General features: G+C 43.6%; 1 long non-coding RNA gene across 2 annotated transcripts in view; it reads left to right on the top strand.

Annotated features, from left to right (window-relative positions):
- LOC310664032 overlaps positions 1-20,168 on the top strand; it is a 21,112-nt gene extending 944 nt beyond the window's left edge. Inside the window, exons 2-3 of one of the 2 annotated variants that reach the window (XR_014504750.1) lie at positions 7,277-7,456; positions 20,077-20,168. This is a non-coding gene — a long non-coding RNA (uncharacterized lncRNA). Of the gene's footprint in view, positions 1-7,276; positions 7,457-16,167; positions 16,881-20,076 lie in introns of those variants that run through there. The other variant, XR_014504751.1, reaches the window with a different exon arrangement.
- The last annotated feature ends 4,090 nt before the right edge of the window (positions 20,169-24,258 follow it).

Here is a 24,258-nt window from a genome sequence, read left to right as displayed (position 1 = left end):
TGTACAGGGAGACAAAAGAATCATCAGAACTTCCAGCCAGGGCTCAATTTTAAAGCGGGTGGAAATGAGAAGGTGACTTCCTTTCAGCTTCCTTGCCAGCCTGCAGTAATAAGACAGCTCTTCAGCCTTCTATAATTATATAACAGTTGGTAAACCTGATAAGATCTCTTTTTTTTCCCCACCCTCCTGTGGGGAAATCCTATAATGTCATTTGCAGTTCTTTCCCTGCCTGTGATCACTTCGTAATAGCTTTCGGCTGAGGTTCAGTAAATCAATATGGCTACACACCAATCTGCACCAGCTCTCAGTGGATCCATACCAACCCTTTTATTTCTTACTCCCATAGTCTTCACAGGACCTTGCCAACTGTCGGTTTCAGAAGAAGGGAGCGAAGGGAGGTTTCCATTTGCCCTGGAGGGGCAAAATTCCCAGATCAGTTCAGGATTAAAGGTAAAGGTAAAGGGACCCCTGACCATTAGGTCCAGTCGTGGACGACTCTGGGGTTGCGGCACTCATCTTGCTTTATTGGCCGAGGGAGCTGGCGTACAGCTTCCGGGTCATGTAGCCAGCATGACTAAGCCACTTCTGGTGAACCAGAGCAGCACACGGAAACACCATTTACCTTCTCGCCAGAGCAGTACCTATTTATCTACTTACACTTTGACGTGCTTTCGAACTGCTAGGTGGGCAGGATTAGGACCCCCAAAAACCAAGCTCAGCACACGCCTACTGCCACTTACTAGACTTTGGAAAGGAGGCAGGAAGGCACTCCTTCAGCGAGGCAGCCTGTGTGGGGGAACCAGTTGTGCTCTCCTAAATCTGTCCCCTCTCTTGTTAAGCAATACGAGACATTAAGAACATAAGAAGAGTAAGAAGGCCAATGGCTCATCTAGTCTAGCATCCTGTTTCCACCGTGCCCAACCAGGTGCCTGTGGGAAACCAGCAAGCAGGATTCAAGCGCAAGAGCACTCGCCCATCCTGTGGTTTCCAGCAAATGGTATTCAGAAGCATTTGTGCTTCCATCTGTGGAGGCAGAGCCATCACTGCTAGCAGTCATCAATAGCCTTATCCTCTGTGAATTTGTCTAATCCTCTTTTCAAGCAATCCGGGTTGGTGGACCACCACTGTGTCCTGTGGGACTGAGTTCCATAGTTGAACGATGTGCCACATGTACTTCCTTTTGGCTGTCCAGAATCTTCCGCCTTTCCGTTTCATTGGATCTTCATGGGTGATTGTGTTATGGGGGGAGGGGGAGAAAAGGTTATTGTCTAGCTTATATTAAACATTGTTCTGGGTTTCCTCTTGTAACAAGGAGTGGTGAAACCAAAATACATTAACTTGCAACCTTAGGCCTGATGTGAACACATAATGACTTTTTATTACACTTGCTTTGGGAGGCAACACTGTGGGAAGGGGGTTTTTTTTGGGGGGGGGAGCATTAAAATGCCAGTAGCTCATTATATTTTGCACATGAATAGAGGCTTGTAAAGCCGCTGGTTTGTCTTCTTCCATGCATATATTTCTGTTACTGTGGTCTGTCAGAGAACTCCACAAGAAGTAGGGAATCATAAATATTGAAAAGGAGATGTGTATTGACTCTTTCGATTTGCTCAGAGTCATCCCCCTTGTGCTTTTTTCTGACCTGGGGGAATTATCAGTGAGATTTCTCTAAATGTCAGCTTCTGTTCCTTGAGCTTCTCAAATTAGTAGGCAGGCCTTTGACTGATAATCTCGCAGGTTCAATGGGAAGCAGATTTCCACCCCCGAACTTCTTCCCCTACCCCCTTTGCAGCAGGGATCCACACGCCACCGGGTCTTGCGAATAAATCTGCCAAGGATTCCATGCACGTTCAGCCTTCAGACCAGTGTCAACGTGGGTGGCATTCACATCGAACGCAGGTTGAATGTTGGCTGAGATTCAGCGGCTGCTTCAAGGCTCGGCTGAAAGAACGCCCTGAGATATTATGCCAAATATCTGAGTGATGTGCCCTGGCTGTCCTACTGAGCCCCACTGCAAAGGATACGTTGGAACCGGAGAACCTGCCAATATTCAGAAGCAGTAGTAGGGCAAATACTTTTATAAGACTGGCTCAAATTTTACAGAAATAAGTAGAGAGACAGCAACTTTTTTGAGCTCTTTGGAACACTTACTCTGGCTGAATGGAAAGGAAAGGAAAGGAGAAGGAGAAGGAAAGAGAAATGTCGCCAAGCATGGAGATAAACATACAAAGCCCAAACCTACAATGGCTATGTTCTACCTCCACTGACAGGGGCATTATGCCTCTAAATATCACCTGCTAGAATTTACAAAAGGGGAAAGTTCTGTTGCACTCATGCCCAGCTTGCAGGCATCTGGCTGGACACTGTGAGAACAGAATGCTTGGCTAATTGGGCCATTGGACCAATCCATCAGACAAAAAGAATGATGGAATTTCCCACACACACACAAAAATGGAATCTGTTCCAGCCAGAGGCAGTGATAGCCACCAACTTGGAAAATAAGGGAAGCAGGAAGGAAGGGGCACGGAAATGAGCATTAAATTTCTGCTTGTTTTCCAAAAGTAGCTTTTACATAGTACGAAAGATCACATAAAATGTTTAAATTATCAGGTAAGGGAGCACTGTGAAAAGTGGAATAAAGTGCTGTCTGAGTGCAGCCTTATGCCCATCAATTTCAATGACTCTACTCTAAAATGGGACACTACCTAGAATATTTAAATTTCCCTGTCTTGCACTAAAAGTAGCATTTCTCTCTCAAGCTTCCACCCAAAGAAGGTCAGTGTCAGTGACAAAACAATTCGCCTTGTTTGACTGTTTCCGCCCCCCACCAAAGGAGCTTTCATAGAAACAATGGCATGAACATTATATTCAGCATAGACCCAATTCATATCATTCATAGAAACAATGGCATGAACATTATATTCAGCATAGACCCACTGAAATTAATGGACCTGAGTTATTCATACCTGTTAATTTCACCGTGCCTACTCTGAGTAGGACCAACACTGGACACAACCCAATGGGAAAGCTGAGTGTCAATGAGAGGAGACCGTCCATTGCACCATCACCTCTGCTTCGATTTGCTTCCTTAACTTTATTTGATGACTGCTATTAAGAAGACCCACCCCCCACCCTGTTTCCAGAGCTTTCCCTGGTATTTCATTATCTAGCTTGAGCTTGAATTTTTGCATGAAAAGTTTTCACATTAGAGTAGCATTCCCTGACGAAGAGGAAGATCAGAAACAAAAGCAGGTTCAATTTTGGATCTGCCGCGCCTGTGCTTCATCTCTCGCTACCTTTTTTTAAGTCAACTGTAAAAGAATATGACACTTGGGCATGATTAGTTCTTCTCATTCTGTACCTTTCCACTGGAGGGAGGGGGCTGCCAGTTTCATGCTCCTCCCTTGATCTGCCGAGTTCCGAAGCATGAGTCAGAAGTGCTTCATGTCAGAAATTAGGATTCTCTCCAAGAGCCATGAACTGATGAAGTCTTTTGTTGTTTTGAGACAAAATGCACTGAGTTCTTCTCTTTTAGAAGTTAGTCATCCTTTTCTCAAGCCTTTCTCTCTCTCTCTCTCTCTCTCTCTCTCTCTCACACACACACACACACACACACACATATAAAAACTGAAACAATATTTGCAATTATTATTATGCTTTGAGATTCTGGTGCCTTAAATTAAAATTTCTCTTCATTTCATCTTCTGCCTAGTGTAGGCACTTGAGCCTCAAGTGCTGGAGGTCGTGTTCATTGGTACTTGGGACAAAGGCCCTTCAAAATTCTCCATTTTGGGCTGTGTCATTTTCATTTTACTTAACGGAAGGATATGTGAACTAGAATCTATCCTGTGTTCTCAGTAATTATATGCTAAAGGTGTATAATGTGCTTTGGGGGTATATTTTAGACTTCAACATTGTTAATAAAAAGTTTTAAAGCTTTAAAAAAGAACATTCTCCATGATGTTTGTGGAAAGAGAAATTTATTTTGGGGGTCAGGGGAATTTATCTAATTTTTATGGGGGAGGAAAGACCACTGCTTGGCCAGGATAGGCACAGGCCAAGTACTCTGGGGGCTTGGAAGGAGCCAGTGTGGTGTAGTGGTTAAGAGCGGTAGTCTCGTAATCTGGGGAACTGGGTTCGCATCTCCGCTCCTCCATATGCAGCTGCTGGGTGACCTTGGGCCAGTCACACTTCCTTGAAGTCTCTCAGCCCCACTCACCTCATAGAGTGTTTGTTGTGGGGGAGGAAGGGAAAGGAGAATGTTAGCCGCTTTGAGACTCCTGAAGGGGAGTGAAAGGTGGGATATCAAATCCAAACTCCTCTTCTTCTTCTTTTTCTTCTTCTTCTTCTTCTTCTTCTTCTTCTTCTTCTTCTTCTTCTCCTCCTCCTTGATGCATCACAGGTGCATATCTAGTCACCACCATCTCTGTGCCACTTGGAAGACTAGCAAAAGTCAGCTTCCATGCATGGTGGCTACCCGCATTGCATTTTGTGTAAATGGCAGACAGCCACCATGCATGGGAGCTGACGTAGTTCCCATTCAAAAGCATCATCACCAGTCCACCGCTGCAGGGTGTCTCCAGGGGTTCAGTACAGGGTGGGTGATTGCCACTGCTGCCCAAGCAGTTGTGGTGGCCAAGGAAGTTGGTGGTGGCCACCTACACAAGCAAAGCTAGGTCCTCAATTGGAATGTGTATGTGTTGGGAATGGGGGCCCACCACAGACACCAGCCCTGGGAAGCACTAGCATGGCTTCCATCTTTTTTCATTAAGGTCCCCATCAGCACTACTGCTAGTGAAAGCAGTAGCAGCCTGGCCGCCATTTTGTAATCCCCCACAGTGCCCCAGGTTTAGTGCCATCCCAGGGTTTCCATACTCCTCTTGGCTAGGGCTTCAAACTTAAAGGTCTCTGGTCCAGTCCTAGCCAATAGAAAAACAATGTCCACAGGATTCTACATCTTGTCCTCAAGTGTAGCTAGAGTTTCTGCCCAAATAATGCCTCCCGCAGTTCCCAGAGAATTAATTTAGAACAACGTACAAGATAAAAACATGCATTTATGCATCCCCTGTTATTATTCCGAGCCCTTTAATATTACTTGGGGGTAAAGCCTTAATTGCTTTTCTTGTTATCCATTATCTGAGGACATTTCTGATACATCCCGTAATGAAAAGACTATTCAGATCACATCACAAGCACCACAGCAGCCTTGGTTATTGAATAATATTCTTTTTTTTCCCCCTCTTGGTAAAGGAAAGGGCATTTAAAATCAAACAGAAAAAGCCAGTAAAATGATTATTAAACATAAGAAGGCATTGCATTACAGAGCATCACAGATGCACTTGGAGATACATCATTGCAAACTTCAAAAAACCATTAGCTGTACCTCATCGTGGGTTTTGTTTCTATTTAAAAAATTGTTATAAAGAAAACAATAACAATACAAAAATAACAAGCCTCTGCACCTCCCACTTCCCTTCTTCTTCCAACAGCAGTTGTATTACAAAAACACAAAATTTGTGAGCATCATTGGTTGGATCCCATAATCAGGTAAGGTAGGGAGCTTGAGTTTCAAACAACAAGGGATGATAGCCCTGAATTGTCCACTCTGGTGGATAGCAGCTCACCCTACCCTGCCTCATCTCCTAAAATGGTAAACTGAGATATTAGGGACTGAATCTGTGAGATGCTCCCGGGGTCTAGTTGTAACAAGAACATCTGGCCAGAGACTAGAGTCACCAGCTAAGGAGCTAGACTTCTTGACTCTGAACTTGATGCTGGTGATCCAGGGACTATTGAACTGAGGACTGGTAGGCAGGAGCCTCCCAAGCCAAATCCCACAACACCAGGCCTGAAGAACTGGAGCCAGGACTTTGTGGACACCTTTCCCTGGGTCTGGGTTACTAATTGCAAGTTCAAAAGAAAAGGAAGTGTACCAAGTCAGACAGCAGGAGAAGTGCCCAGCTTTAGGCCAGAGGGCTTACCTTTTAAGAGGCTATGCTTCTCCAGAAGGGGGCACCATTTAGGAGAAGGGGCCTGGAGGCGAAGGCTTTAAAGTTCTCTGTTCACATCCAATCCTTCTTGGGGCAACTTGTGTACTTGGAGCTCTCCATGGTGCTGAAACAGCCTTTTGCTGTAGGCTCCTCCATGGAAGTGGAGCAGGATAATTTGTGACCTTCTGTGTGCAAAGTACAGTCATTCCTCAGGTTACAGACGCTTCAGGTTGTGTGTTTTCAGGTTGCACACTGCGCCAAACCCGGAAGTACCAGAACGGGTTGTTTCCAGGTTTTGGCGCTTGCGCATGCGCAAAACCGCTAATTTGCGCTTTGTGCATGTGCAGAAGTGCCAAATTGCGATCCGCGCGTGCGCAGATGCGGCGGTGAGGGTTGCGAACGCTGCGGGGTGCGATCGGATCATGTTCGCAACCCGAGCGTCCACTGTATATGTTTTGCCATTGCGTTCTGGTCTCACCTAACATTTTATTCTATAAATGTACAGAAACGTCTTTGTACAAAATGTTACAAACTGTTGGAAAAATAAAAGTGCAATAATTCAGGAACACAGGGAGCTACTTTACACAGAGTCGAACCCTTAGTTGATCTAATTCCATACTGTCTACACTGACTGGCTAGTCTTTCCAAGGCTTCTGATTGGGGGTATTCCAACTCCTACCAGGAGATGCCAATGAATGGACCTGGGACCTTCTATCTGCATAGCAGATGCTCTGCCCCTGAGCTACGGCCCTTCCCCTTAATTTACATGCCTTTTAAGTGAATTAAATGGCACACATGGATAATTGCTTCCTTCTGGGTGAATTCACATGAGCACAACAGTCGGAGTGGCAGGTGGGAATCTAAAGGAAAGGAAGACTGCATTCACTTTCGCCCTGGATTGGTTACTTTCAGCCTGGAAGGGTTTTCTTTCCCTTTGAAGACTTTGAGGATTTCTTCACCAGGCTTTTTAAAACATGAAAAGGTAACCTATCAAGATGGGACGTATCTCCCAGGGTGAACTGATGCCAAAGGTCTCCATTTTAAATAATATTCTGGGCTCCTTTTTCCCTTTCCCTTTTTTCTTTCTTTCTTTCTTTTTTTTACAATAGCCATTATCTCACACTTCATTCAGAATCACTGTAATTTGAGTGTGGAAGGAGCAGCATGGGCATGCCACTCTAATGAAAGTCTTTGTATGAGATCTGGGCAAGTGGTGTCAAGTGTACAGCTTGCCTCAGTTCCAACATACAAGAAGAATTCTGTTGCATTCTCATTTCTCAAACCAGACCAGCTAGAAGAAATGCTGAAATTAGGCCTCCTATCACCATTCGCCAGCCCTCAGGCAGCTCCTGTGATCCCAGCAGGTTGGCAGGGTCTACTACAGATGCCTACCTGAGACCATCATATATACAGGGGGTGTCACTGCCTGGAGTTGACAATGTGACTGGAATAAGCCCCATCCCAAGGTATGTTGCACTCAGGTCCTTGTTACAGGCTTCCCATAGGTATCTGGCTGCCTACTTTGAGAACAGGACACTGGACTAGATGGGCCAGCGAAGCTCTTCTGATGTTCTTAAGAATCTTCTACAAGGAGTAAAGGGGAGCTCAGGGTAGTGCTCATTACTGTGAGGATAGGACCGGATGTTACAGTTTGCTGGAGAGTCTCTCTTGTGATCCACAACATGCAGGAGTGTATGAGATTTGTGGTGGTGGGCATCTGCTCTGTTGTTGTTTAGTTGTTTAGTCATGTCCGACTCTTCATGACCCCGTGGACCAGAGCACGTCAGGCACTCCTGTCTTCCACTGCCTCCCGCAGTTTGGTCAAACTCATGCTGGTAGCTTCAAGAACACTGTCCAACCATCTCGTCCTCTGTCATCCCCTTCTCCTTGTGCCCTCCATCTTTCCCAACATTGGGGTGTTTTCCAGGGAGTCTTCTCTTCTCATGAGGTGGCCAAAGTATCGGAGCCTCAGCTTCAGGATCTGTCCTTCCAGTGAGCACTCAGGGCCGATTTCCTTAAGAATGGATAGGTTTGATCTTCTTGCAGTCCACGGGACTCTCAAGAGTCTCCTCCAGCACCATAATTCAAAAGCATCAATTCTTTGGCGATCAGCCTTCTTTATGGTCCAGCTCTCACTTCCATACATCACTACTGGGAAAATCTGCTTAGGCACTGTAAAAATGGGATTATGGACTTAGATGGGCCACTGGCCTGATCCTGCAAGTTCTTCTTATGTTCTTCTAGCAGCTCCCTCTTGGGACCCAGCCAGTATAAAATAAACAAATATGTTTGGCAGTCCTTTTGCCCTAAACTCCTTGCTAGATTAAAACTACGGAAGTTCCTATGACAAATTAATTAATTTATTTTTTTTTAAGACCGTGGAAAGCTCCCACTTGCCACTTCCCCCTGCCTTTGATTAAACTTCATCAGGGTCTAAGAGACTGTTTTTAACTGTCCTGAGCCAGGGATGCAGTCATGGGAATGGGCCAGTTTCAAACTGGTAGATCTCAAAGAAAATGTTTCCTTTTAACATTTAGGTGTGTTGAGTGTGTTTTAAAAAAGAAAGAAAGAAAAGTTCCTTTTGCTTCATTGCACCTTCTGGAAAGAAATTCAATCAGCCTGGAGTAGATCTATATTGCCGGCAATTGCACCAGCTGATTAATACCTGCAGGAGCAATCACTTACAGTACATCATCTGCAGACTGACAAACAATTTATTATCAAGGGCTTAATTGCTTGTAATATGATAGATCCTTGTAACGAGGCAAGCCAATTTAGAAATGTAACAGTATGGGGGAAGGGCAGGAGGGTTACATTATGGGGATGAATGACCATTGAGGTTATCTTTAGAAGAAGAAAAATGAGCAGAATGGATGTTCATCCCAACTGCATTACCAGTCCAGTAGCAGAGTGTTTCGTCCCCCTTATCTCATTCATAAAACAAAACAAAACATGGGGACAGAGAGCCCAATATTCCCCTACTCAGCCATGTAGCTTACTGGTGACTATGGGTTAGTCACCTGCTCTGAGCCTAAGCCACCTCAAAAGGTTGCTGTGAGGACAACATAAAGTGGGGGAGAAACATGTACGCCATCTTGAGCTCCTTGAGAAAAGGCGAGATATCAATGTAAACAACGTGGACATTGTAGAAACTGTTTCCAGTGTGCCTTAATTTTTGTTGTCCTGTGAACCGCCCTGAGACCTCCGGGTATAGAGGAGTATATAAATTCAATAAGTTATAATAATTTTGCTGGAAGATTTACCATGAGAATGGATCCTAATGTTGATATTTCAAGGAAGATCCTTCTACTACAGATCCAGCAAACAATCCACAAAACTGCTCAAGCTATGACCAAGTTGATGGGAATTTTCTCCAGGTCCCTCAAGCGTGTATTTTGCTCCTGGGGCACTCAGGAGAACAGAAACATGATAATGGTTTGCCTGTTAGTTTTTTTTACAGTTAGAACAAGCCCTTTAAAATACAAACACCTATAATAGAAATATACAGAGCAACATGGGGGGGGTGAGGTTATGTGTGTGCTTGTCTGTATGATAACATGAATATTTATATTGTCCTACATAAGTGACTTGGTTCCACGCAGACTTGACAGATGCCAGTAACTTAGGTACACTCAGAAGCTGAACTGGGAAAAACATCGCATTGTAATCTCCTTTGTGTAACAAGCTCTAATGAGCAGTAAACATTAACTGTGTTAGAAGCAGGCTAAATCCAAGGGATAAATTTCCTAGGAAGACTTGGCCAGATCAAAGAACACTATTGTTATGCACATTCCTAAGCACCCCCTGCTCTTAGCTTGAGTCCATATAACAAGGCAGGCCAGGCTTCTGAAGCCTGCATTGTGATGTGCTGCCCTGACACAAAACATCCAGTCAGGCACAAGATGGGTGTCGACAGGGGCTGGTTGAAGTGTATATAAATCAGACCTTTTTCGCTTAGAGCAGGGAACACTCAAGAACATACGTAACAACCATCACTATGTAGGATCTCCATGAGGCGCTTCCCATCGCCAGACACTGCAGAACAGGTGCAACCTTCCAGGTGTTGCTGAACACCAACAACCCACAGCCCTAGCAAGCAAGGCCAATGGCCAGGATAATGGAAGTTGTGTGTCGAGACCCCCAAACCACTCCTTCGTTGATGAAGAAGACACAAGGAGATGGATATTAGGTTAATGTTACAGTGGTACCTCGGGTTACATAGGCTTCAGGTTACAGACTCCGCTAACCCAGAAATAGTACTTCAGGTTAAGAACTTTGCTTCAGGATGAAAACAGAAATTGCATGAAATTCACGGCATGTAATGCCTTAAGAGAGAATATTATGAAAATGATATACAGGTGGTACATGACACCAGTCAAGCTTGCAAAAATCTATCATTTGCCCGATAATAAATGTTGGAAATGTAAAGAAACGGAAGGCATTCTTTCACCTTTGGTGGACGTGCCCAAGGATTAAGACCTTCTGGGAAATGATCTATAATGAAATGAAAAAGGTGTTTAAATATACCTTCCCGAAGAAACCAGAGGCCTTTCTCCTGGGCATGGTCGGCCAATTGGTGTTAAAGAAGGACAGAACTTTCTTTATGTATGCTACAACAGCAGCAAGAATACCCATCGCAAAGTATTGGAAGACACAAGAACTACCGACTCTGGAAGAATGGCAGATGAAGGTGATGGACTACATGGAACTGGCAAAAATGACTGGCAGAATCAGAGACCAGGGAGAAGAGACGGTGGAGGAAGATTGGAAGAAATTTAAAGACTATTTACAGAAATATTATAAAATTAATGAATGTTAGAATGACGTTGGATGGAGGTTAAAGGGTTATTAGTAACAATGTGGTGAAGGAGTACGGAAAATTTGAAGGTTAAAAAGATGAATAATTAAAGGTATAATACACTAAGATAAAGATAAAGATAAAGATAAGACAGAGGGAAGGGATTTGCTGATTAAATATTTGAATTGGAATACAGAGAGGGGAGGTGTGGGGAAGTCTGGGAAACAAGCTAATGTAAGAAATACTACGAAAATGGAATTGTTTTTACTTGTTTTTCTTTTTCTGTTTGTATTTTTTTTCTTTCTTTCTTTTTATGTGAAAATCTTAATAAAATATTATATATATAAAAAAAAGAAAACAGAAATTGCACAACAGCGGTGCGGCAGCAGCAGGAGGCCCCATTAGCTAAAGTGCTGCTTCAGGTTAAGAACAGTTTCTGGTTAAGAACGGACCTCCAGAACGAATTAAGTATGTAACCAGAGGTACCACTGTACTGGGCAAATTTAGGCCACAACTTTATTGGTTACAGAATGTGAGCAGTATTGGCTTAGGCATTGGAATTGACCCGACTATATCTGACTCCTGCCCGTCACGCAGGAAGTCCAGTAAGGGTCAACCACCAGTAGGGGGAGCCCCATTAATGCAAACCAACTCGACCTCCCCCAGGGTTCCCGACGGAGTCGTGGCATGGCCCCGGGCTTCGGACAAGATCCACACCCCCGGATTTCTTTAACGGAATACCCTTAAGTTTGGAGGGGCAGGTGATGGCCACACCTCCCCCAACATAAGATCAACCAATACCTAACCGCCAAACCTTACAAAGTTGTGACGATTGCTACGAGGTATGCCAAATGGCCTGTGCCAATTTGCCAAGTGGGGAAATTCCTACCAGGCCCCTCAATGGTGACCAACTGAGGTCCATAGCAAGGCCAATGCCGAAACCTGAAAATTAGGGAAGGAGGGAGGTAGATTGAGGAAGCGAGCCAAGAGTAAGCTTTCCGACTCGCGCCTCAGTTTAAATGGGGCCCGGCCACACCTCCCCAGCCAGTGGATTTGCTGGCTGGACAATGACATGGCCAGGAACCTCCGGGTGATGCAAGACTTCGTTCCCTGCCCCCAGAGGGGAGTGGGTGGCCATGTGGTCCACCGCAACTCCTCCCCACTGGGAAGTGGAGTGGATTTGCTAGGTCTAGCCACCTAGCACCTGCAATGCTGAGTTGGGAGAGGTGAAATTAAGAGGGTCCTCTGGCTGTTGACTAATGGAGACCTAGCAACTCACCACTGATACCAGGTGCTGATCCTTAGCCCTGAAGCTCTGATGAGAACAAAGTGTGGGTCTTGCCCCTTAGTGTGCAGGTTGTATAGGTCTTGCAGGAAAAGACAGATGTATGCAGATTTAAAAGGTGGCTTGCTAATTGGGGTTCAGCCACAAAGCTTATCTAGGTGGACGATGCCGCTGAATTATTGCCACTTGCCATCTTACACAGAAAAAAAGAAAGAAAAAAGAAAGGTTAACTACCCAGGAATAGGAAATTAATAACTGAAAAGAAAGCCTTTGTGCAATGTTAAAAAAAAAACCATTTTTTTCATAATTATGTCAGTACTGTGTTTCTAATCATTCCTCATGTTGAGATAAAAGTGTTATCAAAAGGATTGTGTTTGAATGAGAATTATTTTTTTCCTTTCATATTCTGAGCAGCACCATGAAGACTCTTAAACGTAACAGGAAATGTCAGGTTTACTGGGAAACGCATGGCTTTTTCTACAGGAGTGCCAAGACTTGATGTACCTTTGAAATTATAATTCACAAAAATAGATTGGGGGGGGGGGGGCAGGGACCAGGAAACTTTTAAAACAATGGTGTAACAACTTGTTACATGCAGTTACATAGCTATCTCCTGCAGCTTTTAAATACATATTTTTGCATCATCTATGCTTGTTACCTCCATTTGCTACTGTACTCTTCCCTGATAAGAATGTAAAAAGAGCCTCCTGACTGAAGCCAATGGCTATCTCATCCAGCATTCTGTCCTCATAGTAGCCTAGGCGCCTAACCCTTTGTACCCTCAATGCAGCTCAATGGGGAAGGAATTTTCAATCTGCCCATTTATTCCTACTTGCCACATCTGTTTCACAAGAGGATCTGTTACTCCAGGACTGCTAAGCTTTCTCGGGTACTTGGTTGAAAGCTTTTTGAAAGTCCAAGTGCATGATATCAACTGGGTCATCTCTATCCATATGCCTGCTGACACTCTCAAAAAACTCTAATGTTAGTGAGACAGGACTCACCCTTGCAGAAACCATGCTGGTTCTGCTTCAGCAAGGATTGTTCTTCGATCATGACTCCCAGCACTCAAAAAAAAAACTACAGTTCCCAAGATTCTTGGCAGGAAGCCATGACTGTTGAAGTGGTATAAGAATGTCTTTTTGGGGAGGGAAACGAAGTTGTGTGTTTTAAAAAATACATGACTGTATTTAGGTTTCCTCCTGACAGGATTATTTTTCCTTGGCATTCCTCCAAAGCTTGACTTTCTTCATTGATTTTATTTTTAAGGAAAAGGAAAAGAAAAGAAAACATGTTCAGTTCCAACACAGTTGAAAAGCTTTAAGGCTGCTTTAAAATTGATCTAATTGTGTTTTCTGTCTTTTAATCATTGTATGTATAAAACAAAAACAAATGAAGGGTGACCTTTGGATAATTGATTTTCAGTATGGAAATTTCCCAGCAGAAATTCTTTGCTGCTGGTGCAAAGATTTAAAACAATAAAATGCCCCACTCTCTTCAAAGGCTTGCGTGTCTAATGTCCGCACCCCGGACCCATTCCTTAGCCAATTCCTATTAGTGGTCTGAAACTTGCATTACAACTTTAGTAATGTGTTCTCATGAAGACATGGGTGACTGTCAGGGCATCTACAAGTTTATAGCTCTGTCAGCTGCTTGAACATAAAATTCATGGCGTGGTAGCAATAGTTTCACAATCACAGCAAATTCTAACCTTTGGCCCTGATCACTGTCAGGCAACTGAGAATCCCATCTTTCCTGTTTACATGTTGGTAAGTTTCTAGCCCTCACTGCAATGGAACTAAGCTGAGAGAATAAATCCACCATGATCCTTCCTCAGCTGTCACCTACCAGGTTATAGGAGGGAGGATCATGGTGGATTTATTCTGTCTGTTTTCAGCACTCCCACAATACAGCAATGTGGCGGATGTGCCATTCACACAAATAGAAACTTTTTTCAAAGCCTTCTTGCCATGTGAGGAGGCTGAGGAGAGGCCATTGGCCAAATCTAAAGGACTCATGGGTTATATCTGGCCAGCATAAGCACAGGCTTAGCCTCTCCCCAGGCTCCATTTTAGGTTAACCACAGTTTGTCAGATCATCCAGACCTTGACAAACTGTGGTTAATTTTAACTATGGAAACCGGCCAGCATCAAACTGTGGTTTAAAAAGTTGACTTGCTTTCATTCATCATAGTCAAGATGGACCACAGTTTAGTGTTTGGGTGACATGTGAAATTGTGATTAATTCAAAAGAGAAGCAGAAGCTTCCATCATCTTCCTCATGGTCATGTCAAAGAAAAAAAGGAAACTCACATGCCTGGGGAAATCTGGGCCCATTGACAGGGGTAGCCAGCACAATGTGTTCCAGAGGTTGCAGGCTCCAGTTCCCATCAGTCCAAGCTAGCAAGGCCAATGGTCAGAGATGATGGGAGTCGGAGTGCACTGACATATGGAGGGCACCATATTTTCTGGTTTAACATTACACCTCAACATAGCCAATGTGTCCATCTTCTGCAGCTAGTACTTTCCACTAGCTAAACTAGGTAAAAGGCATTTCCGTGCACTCTGGCAGTCGCCACGGTCCTCCGTGTGTCAGTAGCGGTTTAGTCATGCTGGCCACATGACCTGGAAAACTGCCTGTGGACAAACACCGGCTCCCTCAGCCTGAAAGCGAGATGAGCGCCGCAACCCCATAGTCACCTTTGACTGGACTTAACCGTCCAGTGGTCCTTTACCTTACTTTCCACCAATTTATATCAACACTGAGAAGTGAAATATTCCAATTAAACACCAGAGCTCCTTCAGCAAAATGCATCGATTTTCCCAGAGAGCCATAGGTGGACTCTCAGGGACCTTGTAGAGAGTCCATATACCAGGTCACAGTTCTAGCAACCATCACTTGCATGAACTTATTTAAATAGGAAAGCAATAGTAGATTTCAGTGTTGTCACAAAGTATCTTTAAATACAGTAATTTTGTCAAATTATGAGTAATTTTCAGTTGCAAAGAAAGTCTTCTGCTGTTTAGGAGAAATAGGAAAGGAAAACAAGCTGAGCTATTATTGCACATTTCAGAAATCTAGTCCCACACAGGCACAGAACTCAAGTGTTGTCATTAAGAGTAAATTATTTAATCAAAAATATGTGTGCATGTATATTCACAGCTTTGGATCAGCAGCCTGCTTGTTACTCTGTTTCCCAGTTTTTATATCAATGCTACTTGATTTTTTTATTTTTAAAAAATCTATTTTTATTAAAATTTGTAAAATGTAACAAGAGAGGGAGAAATTTGCATACAGACAAAAGTAAATGACAAAAAGCACTAAAATCATATGTAATATAAAATCCAGCAGAAGACAAAACAATTGCAATCATTTTCCATGCAATAATTTTTCATACAAACTTGCTAAATGAAAACATGAAAGAATGAAGGCATGAAGTGTTAAATTCATCGTTTCCCTTGCTCCCCAGTTCCTTGCAATCCAACAGAAATATAAATGGCATGCCTGCCTAAATAAATGCCACTTACCCTCTTTTTGGGGGGGAGCAGATTTGCCATACCCTCCACCCCTACAGAAAGAGGAGAAATGGTTTAGTCTGGGGTGGAGCATGCTGTGGCATGTGGGACAGATTTGTCCAATGTGGGAAGAGACAGTTATCATGCTATTTAAAGGGCTCCCTGCCACACTCTTTCCACTTCTTCATTAAGCATCCACCCTCCCACGGTTTACACTGTGGACCTTGCTAGTTGTTCTATTGAGGTATGAGGATGAATTTTGTGGAGAGCCCCTGACTCCTCATTTTTGCCTATTTCACACTGTCTGGTGCTGTTTGCAATAGGTGTGAAATGAATTCTTTATTTTTTAGATTTAAAATCTAGAGATTTTTTAAAAGCCAGTTAGGGTTAGGGAGTCATGGTCCTTCTTGTTATTAAAGAAATCTCACTAAATACCCACCAACCCCAAAAAATCCACAATTATCCATTTTACTTGATTTTTCAGTGGGTATTGATCAGTGAATTAAGCCTACTCCCTGTGTAGGTGCATTTCATTAATTATCTCTTTTAAATCTGGTTTGTTTTTGTTTTTTTTATAAGGAGCCTGCTGAAATACAGGCTGTTTCCGAAGAGGATGGGCTCTATTAAGAACGTCTGTTGAACAAAGAAGGTAGTGATTTTATCTGTCTCCAAGTAATCGCCATGGCTGCTTCAATCTGAGACAATGGAATCATTATGCACAGTTTGGTAGATATGAAGAAACTGAGACAGAGAAACACAGGTTACAAGGACAATGTTCTGTTCCAGTCACCAATCACCGGCAGACCTTGGAATTAAAAAACAAACATTTGATTCCATACAAGGACGGAAATAATCTCAAAATGACAAGAAAACCCACTATTGGTACATTTTTCACTGTTAAAGGCTACAGTCTGAACCCCTGGCCAGCTGCTGTTATACCCAACCTGGCCTCCTGCCAATTTCAAGGATCATCAGAATGCAGGGTGCTTTTAGAGACAACCTAGTGAGCCTCTTACTCTCACAAGCATGGATGCTCTTTGTCATCATCAATCCCATCTGTTCATAAGTTTTATTTCCTCAGTTAGGTACTCCTGGTTGCACTCCCACAGCCGCTCTGTAGAGGAGGTTCCCTGCCTAATAGAATTCCTTCTCAATTCATTAGTGGGCTAAAGACACTAGAAGCTCAGTGTTATGTACTGAGTTGAATGGGATCCAAAATGCAGCAGTCTGATTGGTCCTAGAACAATAGGTTTCAGAATGCAGTAGTCTGATTGGTCCTAGAACAATGCAGCAGTATGCACAGGAGCCACCCAATCCCGCTCCAGGTGGAAGTGAATCCACAACCTGATTGGCCTACAGGAGAATCCCGGAATTAGCCAATCACGTGCAGCCCATTGTGTAAATAATGTATATAAAGCAAATATTGTGGGGGAACTTCCATTCCTCCTCCACCACTATGAGCAGAATAAAGAGCATGAAATCCACTCTCAACTCTGAGTATATTTCACTCAGCTTCTTGTTTTTGTCAAATGAGACTCACCAACTCAGGAAATGACCAGTGGCGTTCCTGCAGATGATCTCAGCAATCAAGCTGGAATATAAGGATCCCCGAGGTACTCAGGACCTAAGTCATTCAAGGTTTTGAAAATTAATGCAGGGACCTTGAACTTGGCTCAGCAGTAGATGGGCAGCCAGGACATCTGTTTTAACAATGGTGCTACATGTTCTTTGTCAGATGCCCCCATCAGCAATCTGGCTGCTGCCTTCTGAACCATCTGAACAAGGTCCAAGGGTAGCCCCACATAGACTGCATTGCAGTACACATTTTTGCCAAGCAATTTTCCCTAACAGAATGCATTTCCTATGTTAATTTTGACAATGTATGCATTCAATGTGCACACTTATATGCCTTTTTGTACACATTCTTTGGTTGGAGAAGGGCACTGAAACTTTCAGATGAGCATGAATCTCGAAGGGTGGTTGTGTTTTGGTTCACACATTATTTCAGAAAGTGTAAATTAGTTTGCTTTTAAATGTTAACTGAATCGAATTTCTCCCCATCCCTAATTGCCTTTGATCCTGAAAGCAGAATATATCATCATCATCATGGCTAGCAGTTATAGACAGCCTTACCTTCCATGAATTTGTCTAAGCCCCTTTAAAACCATCCAAGTTGGTTGCCATCATCACATTTTCTGGAAGCAGACGTGATGGTGTAAAGACATTGAGGGCCTTTTTTTGTGTGTGTTAATGGCCTATTTTGGGAGAAAGGAGGCTGCACAGCTGACAGAGAAAGAGAAACCAAGGATCTGTCTCAAAGGATAGAACTCCTTTAGTGCAGTGAAGGCCCCCTTTTTAGACACATTAAAGACTTCCATTTTCTTTCTAGAACACGTAGTAAAGTGTTATGATTCCATTGAACAGAATTTTGGCTATCTCTGCAGCAGTTGTTCCACACCTGCCTTTCAAAGCAATTAACATCTGAAACATTGCGCTGTACATCAAATGGGCCCTTTTGCTTAGCAAATCCAGAGTGTTTTGCCTCTTTCCTATTATTATCTCCAGGCAATTCCGGCAGTGCTTCTTATATAATCATACATTAAGTAACCAGAGCTATCTATTAGCTTTCAATCATCACAGATGAAGGGATTAAGGGGAGCCCGGTTCCTCCAAATACAAAACAATGGGACAGGAAGCAGAAGATTTAATATTGTGTCGGCGGCGCCTTTTGTCGAGACAACTCCTTCACTGTATCAAGCATTTTGATAGCTCAAGGAAACAAGAATGGTGAAGACTAAGATGGATGCTCGCCTTTTTTGCTTTCAAGTACTCCAAGTCTATATACCTGCCCTTACTCTTCTTTATCCCCAAAGGGTGCTCATAGCCAGGAATGAATAGCTATAAAGATGGGGACAGGGTGAGAATTCAGGCCCAGGGGCCAAAAGCAGCCCTCTAGAGTCTCCCAAACCACAGTACTCTCCAGCTCTGTCTCGCATCCTTCTTTGTTGTTTTTACAGTGGTACCTCGGGATGCGAACGGGATCCGTTCCGGAGCCCCGTTCGCACCCCAAACGGAACGCAAGATGTGACGGCACGTCTGCGCGGGTCGCATTTCGTCGCTTCCGTGCATGCGCATGATGTCATTTTGAGCATCTGCGCATGCCCGAGCGGCAAAACCTGGAAATAACGTGCTCCATTACTTCTGGGTTGCCGCAGAGCGCAACTCGAACGCGCTCAACCCGAAGCACATTCAACTCAAGGTATAACTGTACTTGACTAGAATGTGTCCCTGAACACCAATAAGATATAGCTCTTCCCCCTCCCCATATGCTGAAGACACATCACTTACCCCTGGCCTTCAACGGTTGAGATGTTTGGGGGCAGGGGTAGGCAACCTAAGGCCCGGGGGCCGGACGCGGCCCAAACACCTTCTCAATCCAGCCTGCAGACGGTCCAGGAATCAGCGTGTTTTTACATGAGTATAATGTGTCCTTTTATTTAAAATGCATCTCTGGGTTATTTGTGGGGCATAGGAATTCGTTCATTGTTGTTTTTTTCAAAATATAGTCCGGCCCACCACATGGTCTGAGGGACGGTGGACCGGCCCACGGCTGAAAAAGGTTGCTGACCCCTGTTTTGGGGTGAACCCACCTCTTCTATGCTTGCTGCTTTGGTTCAGAATTACTGGGGTTTTTTACTTGTTTTCATAATTATATTATTTTTGTAACCTGCCCCGGGTGTCATGGGCAGCCCCAGACAGAAAAGAAGGAGAAAGGAGCAGGAGCAGCTGAAAACCTGGAAGGCTGGTACCCAGGAATGGAGAGTAGAAATCCTCTCCTTGTGACTCAAGATGTCAGAGAGGGGAAAGCAGACTGGTCAGCTCTCTCCCTTCCTGTGTAGCGCAGAGACTCATCAGAGAGCAGGGAAACTATTGTCTTTGTTCTATTCTGAATCCTCCCCAGAGGTTATTATTTTATTTATTTCAGATTTTTACTCAGCAATATTTGACATTTCTAAGAATGGGTATATAAAATGTATTTTTTAATAAATAAAAAAACTCTTCTAAAAGATCAGGAAGATTGGGCCAGTGAGATGATTTTTTAAATTTAGATTCTTTACTTTTGGATCAGATAGTTCCCCCCCAGACAATTAGTTGAAGTCCTGATTGAAATACCATTTGCTGAATTATAATAAAATATTTTTTTAAAAAAAAGAAAGAAAGAAAGAAAGGCAGAACTCTGAGCTAATCGGAATGTTTTGGATCCCTTTAACCTGGTTCAATTAAAATGACTTCTGTCTGACATTCTACTTTGAATTAAAAGCCTCTGGATATTATCTTTCCAGGAAGACAGAAGCATACAGCAGTATCATCTTTTTTATAAAAATAAATGAAAAGAAGGCATGGTGAAATCATTTTTAATCAGATCCACCGTGACTTTGCTTAACCCCTTTGCCAATGCATGGGAATTATTTTTTCCTTATCAAACAGATTCTTTGTGGCATTTCCCAATCAGAAATTTCATCCAAGCCTGCCAAAAATGAGAAGATGACGTCCCTTGCTGATTACATATTCAATGTCCTCTGAATAATATATCCAGGTAAGTTGTCAAAGTCTCTCATTCCCCTACTCTCAGTCTCTGGTCAGGGGATAGAGACATCATGATTAGTGATGAGGCAATTATTTGAAATTGGGGTTTGTGTGTGCTTAAATAGGCAAGTCCCCCAGCTCACTTAGAGCAGCAGCAATTTGAGGTGGTCACAGCTCTCCATTTCCTGAAACAACACCTTCCTTGAATTACTGGCGCACCTCTCTCCAGAAAGCTTAAAAAATACACCTCCTAAGGGATACCAGCAGGTATAGACTCCTTCCACATGGGTAAGAGCCCCTTGGCAGCATATGACACACAAACACAGAAGAGAAGAGCCTTAGCTGGGTGGTAGAGTATGATGGATACATATATAATTATGTATGGTGCAGAGAAAGTGGACAGAGAATTTGGGGCCAGCCAATGAAACTGAAGGATGGGATATTTAGAACAAATAAAAGGAAAGCCTTCTTCACAGCTGCTTAGTTAAACTATAGAGTGTGTTGCCACAAGACGTGGTAGAGGAACTTTTTCAGTCCAAGAGCTGTAGTTCCTTGCGGGGAGAAGAAGAAGAGTAGAAGAAGAGTTTGGATTTGATATCTCGCTTTATCACTACCCAAAGGAGTCTCAAAGCGGCTAACATTCTCCTTTCCCTTCCTCCCCCCCCCCCAACAAACACTCCGTGAGGTGAGTGGGGCTGAGAGACTTCAAAGAAGTGTGACTGGCCCAAGGTCACCCAGCAGCTGCATGTGGAGGAGCGGAGACGCGAACCCGGTTCCCCAGATTACGAGACTACCGCTCTTAACCACTACACCACACTTCTGGGGGCCATATAACAGGGGTGGGTGGAACAATGGGTGGGACTCTTAGTTTTGTACAGTATTTCAGACCCTCCAAGTGTCCCTGTTTTCCAGGGACAGTCCTGGATTTACAGAAGACATCCCAGTTTCTGATTTGATCCTGGAATGTTCTGCTTTTCTTTAGGACGTCCCTATTGTCATCAGAGAAATGTTGGAGGGTATGGAGTTATGCAACCACTGAGCCATTTGAAGGCAGCCCTGTATAAGGAAGTTTTAATGTTTGCATTTTATTATGCTTTTATATATGTTGGGAGCCACCGAGAGTGGCTGGGGCAACTCAGTCAGATGAGTGGGGTATAACAACAACAACAGATGTCCCTAGTTTCTTTGGATAAGAACAGATGTCCCTAGTTTCTTTGGAGGGTATGCTATATTTTGGCAAGCAAAAGGAAGACAGTATTATAGCTCAAGAAGATGTTCTCATCTAGCAAAAGAACTGGAGGAAGGTGTGGAGAATGACTAGTGACCGGGGAGAGTCCTGAGGGCCAGACAGAGAGACGGAGGCCTTCATTTGGCCCCTAGCCTGAATTTTCCCCATTCTTGGGTTTAGAACACCTATTTGAGGACAGAGAAGTTATGGGTTGCAGAATAAGAATTGGGACTCTTTTGGGTTGGTGGCGTTTCCTAAAACCTTCTGCAGAGAAAGAATCATGTCCCCCAAAGACTTGGAACAAACTTCAGATGGGAAGCAGGAAATAAATGATCTTGTTTAATGTATGGATCCACATGTCAGATCCTGGTTCCCTTGCCCTTGCTGGCTGACCCTTCACTGTCAGAAAAAATGATAGGCTATCTACTTTAAGGACTAAAAAAAAATATTTCTAGTCTAGCTGAAAGTAACATTTCCAGACAGGGAAAGAAAAGGGGAGGGGGAGCCAAAAGCTTCTGGCAGCTATTCAATAATAGCCAAGGTATTTGTATTTCAAAAGCAGCTCTTGGCTGCAATCCAGAGAGTGGTACAACTCTACTAGAGCTGCGTGAAATGTTCACCCATTTCAATATTCAGGCCAAAAATTGCCTCTTGGGGAGCCAAATATTTCTTCTGAACAAGCACACAAACACATTAAGAAGTCGCGATGAAGAAATCGCAGTTTCATCTTGGTTAAGGAAGTTTTATTCTTGAAGCTCCATTATGAAATGAAGCTTACTGTTCCGCATACACACGGGAAAGTGCACTTGACTTTTCCATGTGGAATCTGAAGTATAAAACTTCCCATAACTCATGTGAGGGCAAAGGTTATCAGTGGTTATTAGCCACAGTGGGTGTGTTCTCCCTCCTCTGTTGGAGGCAGAGGGCCTCAGAATAACAGTTTCTGGGAAACACAAGTGGGGAAAGTGTTGGTGTGCTCAGATCTTGCTTACTAGTTTCCCAGAGGAACCTGGTTGGCCACTGTGAGAACAGGATGCTGGCCTAAATGGTGTGATCTAGCTAGGCTCTTTGTATGTTCTTATCTAATAACTAGAGCCTCCTGCCAAGAGACCAGGTAGAATTTCAAGCTACCAAGGTATATTCTTCCTTCTTTGAACTTTTTCCACCTCTAAAAAATTGTGTTCAAATTCTATTTCATTGATTTGATAAATCGGGTTTTTGTGTGTTTTTTTACCTATAAACTGAACTCTGATTTCCTTAATAACCCCAAAGTTGCATCCAGACTGTGGGAAGTTCCATTAACATTGAATGAATATTAGCCATGAATTCCTAGTTTCCATTGAAGTAATTTTATTTTATTTTTATTTTGTGTTTATAAGTCCCTTCTTCTCCTGGGAAAAGACCACCAAGTAGGACCTTCACCAATTGGTGGATCTGTAAGCTACCATGTTTGCCATAGTTTAGCTCCACCTACCTGTAGCCCCTCATGTTCTCTCTTGTAGAGATTTCCTTTCCCCACCCTTGAACTTTTCCCTTTCTCTCTCCTTGCTTGCCGCTGGACTTTACTAACTTGGGCTTGTTTCCTTATGTCTCCCTGTACCTTTATTTCTCCTTATAATCCAATTTTCTCTCTCCTAGTTTCCCTTTCCTTGCTCTGTAGCCCATCCATGGTCTGTAAAGCCATCAAATATCTGTCTGTTCCATCTATCTATCTCTCTGGGACCTCTCTCTCGCATTCCAACATCCTGCCTTTTATGCAGCTGCTGTGAGCATCTGGGTAATGCTACACAGCTGCTCCTGTCCCATCCTGTCACCTCCAGCTCACCCGTGTTTTGATTTGAGCTAGCAGAGAGACAGGAACAACATAGATGGCAACAGCATCCTCACGACACATAACAATATGAACCCTATCAAGTGAAATCCACATGAGACTCCTTAAAATGTGCCGCAAATCTTCCACCGAGACACAGCAATTAATAAAACAGCATACTGAAATAAAAAAAATATTAAGAGTTACTGTAAAAATCGGGAGCAATAGGTCCAATGTACTTTCTAGGGGAGGGCATTGCACAAAGAATGAGCTAACGCTGAAAAAGCCCTAAGCACATCTGTCAATCTACTACAGACTTCCTCCACCTTGGCCCTCCAGATGTTTTGGCCTACAACTCCCATGATCCCTAGCTAGCAGGACCAGTGGTCAGGGATGGTGGGAATTGTAGTCTCAAAACATCTGGAGGGCCGAGGTTGAGGAAGCCTGATCTAGTATGTCTTATTGATGGGCCGGAGATCAGAAATGAGAGGCTGATTTTGGAGTCCAGACAGCCTCATACAAGTCAAGCAGTCCTTCTCATAACCTGATCTCAAACCATCTGGGGCAGTGATAGGCAAGCTGTTGTCCTCCAGATCTTGTTAGATTACAACTCCCATCAAACCTAGCCAGCATGGTCAGGGAGATGAATGTTGAATCCAGCAACAGCTGAAGGGCAATAGGCTGCCCACCCCTGCTTTAAAGAGTCCACTTAACCAGAGGCTAGAGGGCAGAAGTCAACTGAACTCACTCCCTTAGCACCAGGGCCAGAAGAATAAGAGTTGGGGCCTATGCAGGCATCTTCCCCTGAGTCTGAGTTTCTCCTCCACTGCATTGCCAGTCAAATAGGGCAGGGAGTGCATCAGGAGATGTAGCAGAATTTCCCCATTTTATTTCATCTTTGGATTCATTTTGTGCAGATAGAGCTTTGCAGTCTGAAATCTGTGTATGAGCCTTCAGAAACCTTTCCTAGTAGAACAAACAGACTGTTTTAAATATGAGCAAGCCTGTGTTCCCTTACAATTCTTAGCACCACTGAATGCAAACA

Source organism: Podarcis tiliguerta (assembly GCF_965153285.1).
Source record: "Podarcis tiliguerta genome assembly, chromosome: 14".
Classification (NCBI taxonomy): domain Eukaryota; kingdom Metazoa; phylum Chordata; class Lepidosauria; order Squamata; family Lacertidae; genus Podarcis; species Podarcis tiliguerta.
Note: the sequence above shows the minus strand (reverse complement) of the source record. Positions and strands in the feature narration are given on the sequence as shown.